Source organism: Sphaerodactylus townsendi, linkage group LG17 (genome assembly GCF_021028975.2).
Source record: "Sphaerodactylus townsendi isolate TG3544 linkage group LG17, MPM_Stown_v2.3, whole genome shotgun sequence".
Lineage (NCBI taxonomy): Eukaryota > Metazoa > Chordata > Lepidosauria > Squamata > Sphaerodactylidae > Sphaerodactylus > Sphaerodactylus townsendi.
The window spans coordinates 7,449,005-7,452,878 of NC_059441.1; positions in this window are offsets into that span (position 1 = coordinate 7,449,005).

Consider the following 3,874-nt stretch of genomic DNA (forward strand, 5'->3'; position numbering starts at 1 on the left):
CCTCCTCCTCCTCCTTTCAGCTGCGCGGAGGACCCGGATGGAGGGGGCGGGGGCAGGGCGATCGCGCATGCGCAGACATGCAGCCAGGCCGACCGCTCGGGGCGCCCCAACGGCCTCCAGGGCGGGCTCCCTGGCCACGCCCCCTCCCTTCAAGGCAGGCTTGGCCCCGCCCACAGAACCCGGGATTCCTGACCCGTGAGAGGTGCTCGCTCATTCACTGTCTCTGTTCTGCACGTGTCTTGATTGCGTGTGAATGTGCATTTTTACTGGGGTGGGGGTAAGGCCCAAAGGATGTCAAACCAGTTTGAAAAGTCCTTTCCAGTATTATTATTGTTATTATTTATTGTTGTTATTATTGTTATTATTATTAATTAAACTTGATAGACCGCCCTACCCCCGAAGGGCGCAGGGCGGTGTACAATAAAACCAACAACAAGTAATAATAATACATAACACAACAACCTAAATCAAAAGTACATTAAAATCCATTAAAACAGTAGCAACATCATAATTCAGATAAACCATATTGGGGATGGCGTCCGAATCCCAAACTCTACCTCCTGCCCCCATGGGAGGGGATCGGCAGATCAAAGGTATTGTCAAAGACTTCCACTTCCAGAATCAACCTGCTGTTTGGGGGTTTTCCCGGCTGCGTGGCCGTGGTCTGGTGGTTTTAGCTCCTAACCTTTCACCTGCATCCGTGGCTGGCACCTTCCGAGACATGTCACAGTAAGGTGTGTTTCTCTTGCCACATGACATTCGTCTGGAGATGCCAGTCTTAGAGACAGGCAAAACATTAGGAGCAACAACTAACAGACCTGGACCACACAGCCCGGAAAACCCACAGCAGTCCTCGGCAGTAGTTTTGCCTGCGTGCTTCCCAACAACCTTGTGAGGTTGCCTATTGCATAGCACTGAGCCTGAGTGAGGGGGAGCCTCTCTTTGCCGCCCCCCTGCAGAGTGACGCTACAATCCCCCCTCCCCCCCCTCAGGCCTGCAGCAGCTGCCTACCCCGAGAGGCAAAAGCACCCCATGGACGGCAGGCAGCTGCTCTCCCCTCCGGCCAGTAGGTGGCGCACAGCACGAGGAAACCAGGAGCTGCGACAGGCAAAAGGGGCGGGGCATAGCCATCTAGCGGCTGCGTTTCCTAACATGCCTTCCGGTTCCCAAAAGCAGTGGGTAAGGAGCCTTTAAGAGAGCCAGTGGGGTGCAGTGGTTAAGAGCAGGTGGATTCTAATCTGGAGACCCGGGTTTGATTCCCCACTCCTCCACCTGAGTGGCAGAGGCTTATCTGGTGAACCAGATGTGTTTCCGCACTCCTGCATTACTGCTGGGTGACCTGGGGCTAGTCACAGTCCTTGTTTAAAGAAAGGAAAACAACCTGCCTGGCTCTAGTGCGAACTATACAAATCTATTTTAATGAAAATAATTTAAACATTTATATACCCGAACCACTGCAGCCAGACAGGTTCTTTTCCTTTCTTTAAACAAGAGACTGTCTCTGGCTCACTGTATATATATTTTGCTAGTCACAGTTGTCTCAGAACTCTCTCAGACCCACCTGCCTCACAAGGTGTCTGTTGTGGGGTGAAGAAGGGAAAGGAGCTTGTTTGTAAGCCCCTTTGAGCCTCCTTACAGGAGAGAAAGAAGAAGAAGAAGAGTTTGGATTTATATCCCCCCTTTCTCTCCTGCAGGAGACTCAAAGGGGCTGACAATCTCCTTGCCCTTCCCCCGTCCTCACAACAAACACCCAGTGAGGTGGGTGGGGCTGAGAGAGCTCCGAGAAGCTGTGACTAGCCCAAGGTCACCCAGCTGGCGTGTGTGGGAGTGCCCAGGCTAATCTGAATTCCCCAGAGAAGCCTCCACAGCTCAGGCGGCAGAACTGGGAATCAAACCCGGTTCCTCCAGATTAGATACACGAGCTCTTAACCTCCTACGCCACTGCTGGTGGGGTATAAATCCAAACTTTTCTTCTTTATTCTGCAAGAAACCAAGCGAAGCCGGCAGACTTGAAGCTCGCTTTCTCTGAAGCCAGACGGGAAACTGTGAAGACTGGTTGTGGTGGGTTTTCCGGGCTGTGTGGCCGTGGTCTGGTGGATCTTGTTCCTAACGTTTCGCCTGCATCTGTGGCTGGCCTCTTCAGAGGTGTATCGCAGAGGGAAGTCAGTTACACACTGTGAAGACTAGTTAAATCCACTCCAGGAGCAGCTTTAGTTTTATGAGTTCTGACTCATGGCGGTTTAACAGGGCCATAAATATTGTGAAGTCTTCAGGGCTATTTGGCATTGTGGCCACACATTAACCCAGTGACTGTTCCACAATTGCTTAACAGTTTCACTAGCATATACCTCACTAAACTTTCCCTTCTCACTAGACACAGTGACTTGAAACAGACTTAGGAATAAGATCTACACACAGCCCAGAAAGCCCACAACAACCAGTTTCACTAGCGTTCTCCACATCATCTGTGTGTTTAACCATTTAAAAAGCCTCCATGACTAGCCACTGATAACCAGTAAGTAGAGCAACACAAGCCATTTTACCAATAACACAGATTTTAACAAATAAACTCTGAATGATTAAACGTAATAGAAGACACACTTCTTGCCAATACGGATGTGTTTCCACGTTTCTCCATGTCACTTTGATTAGCGGGTGGCTGTATTTTGTCACACTGGGTCTCTGACGTTGCTTTCGAAGGTTTATCCTACCTTGTAACTTCCTTTCTAATTAAATGAAAAGTTTTGGGTATTTTTTTTTCAAACTTATCCTTGTAATCCAGTTTGAGTCCCACTAAGAAAGGGGGGAAGGGCAAGGAGATTGCAAGCCCCTTTGAGTCTCCTACAGGAGAGAAAGGGGGGATATCAATCCAAACTCCTCCTCTTCTTCCCTAAATGAAAATATCAAGGGTATTATTATTGCTTTAATTACTGAAAGTTTTTTTAAATATAAAAACCTTACACATACAGGCTCATTCCGCACATGCAGAATAATGCACTTTCAAACAGCTTTCAGTGCTCTTTGAAGCTGTGCGGAATAGCCAAAATCCACTTGCAAACAGTTGTGAAAGTGGTTTGAAAATGCATTATTTTGTGTGTGCGGAAGGGGCCATAGTGTGTGTGTGGTTCCTTTCAACAGAAGCCTCTTTTGCCCAAAGTCACCTGGCTGCCTCCTTTTCCCGCTGGACCCAAGGCAGGTGACCAGGGATGGGGCAGGTGGCCGGGCGGGGTGGGTGGGGGATCCACATCTGTGGCCCGCCGCTGGGGGTCCCCGTAGCCCAGGGGTAGGGAACCTGCGGCTCGAGAGCCGCATGTGGCTCTTCTGCCCTTGCACTGTGGCTCCACGAGCCGAGCCGCCGGCTTCATCCTTGCCCGCCCTGCAGGCAGCAGGGCGGGCGCATCCATGCGCTTCTCAGAATGAGCGGAGTAAAAGGTAAAAAAAACCCTATATGTACAGTGTTATCTTTATTTTAAATGTCAAAAATTATTTGCGGCTCCAAGTGTTTTCTTTTCCCGTGGAAAACGGGTCCAGATGGCTCTTTGAGTGTTAAAGGTTCCCTACCCCTGCCGTAGCCGGATCTGCAACCTGCGGCTCACCAGATGTTCACGGACTACAAACCCCATCAGCCCCTGCCAGCATGGCCAATTGGCACATGTAAGCTGCATTGGCCATGCTGGCAGGGGCTGATGGGAATTGTAGTCCACGGACGTGTGGAGAGCCGCAGGTTGCAGACCCCTGGAAGGAACGGCCCTCCCTGCGGGACTTCAGTGGGAGCCGGAAGTGCCGCGCGTGGCGGCGGCGACGGCGGCCGGGAGGTGGTCCCTGGGAGGGCGGAAGAGAGGCGCAGGCCCGAGGCGGAAGCGGGCTGGGGCGG